Here is a 772-nt window from a genome sequence, read left to right as displayed (position 1 = left end):
TCAGAGAAATGCAAATCAGTAGCAATGAGCACACCCAGTGCCTTTATCTTGGTTTTAATACCATTCTCCAATAAAAATACATACCTTTTAGGTAGGACTCCTTAAAGAAATGTCAATTCTCGGACTGGGAGAGAAAATACACAAGATAAGCCTGGAGCAGTAAAGATGTGGCACACATACACACACACACATGTGCGCACACACACACACACACGTAGGGAAGAAAAAGCAATATCTTCTTGTCACCTATTGTGAGGTTTATGACTGGAGTGCCTATAACAAAAGACAGATTAACAAGAGAAAAGCACATAAGTTAACTTTTTGTACATGACTCGAGAATGACCCTTCAGAAATGAAGACCCAAAGAAACACGGAAATTTGTGTATTTTTATGCTTAGGTTTAAAGAGTGGAAACCTGTGCAGAAGTATAGTTAAACAAGGCGGAGGGATGACCTTATGGTAATAAATCAGACTGAATTTAGCAAGGCCTAACTTCAGATTCTTCTTAGTGTCTCTGTGTCTTCAAGGACAGGATGTTTCTGAACCTCAGGACCAAGCTTAAGGAGATGCCTCTGGAGGAAGCTTTTATGATCTGATGCAGAAGAGAAGAAAGGCGGGAAGATGAGAGTGATCCTCCTACTTCTGCTTGTTTCTCAAATGCCAAGGTCATATTTTGGGGTAATGTGTCCTGAACCCCATGACATGTGATAGGTGAATGTTAAAGTGACATAGGGCTCAACTAAATGTTATCCCAATGGCCAATATTGGAACA

Source organism: Theropithecus gelada, chromosome 1 (assembly GCF_003255815.1).
Source record: "Theropithecus gelada isolate Dixy chromosome 1, Tgel_1.0, whole genome shotgun sequence".
Lineage (NCBI taxonomy): Eukaryota > Metazoa > Chordata > Mammalia > Primates > Cercopithecidae > Theropithecus > Theropithecus gelada.
This window is presented reverse-complemented; position numbering follows the sequence as displayed.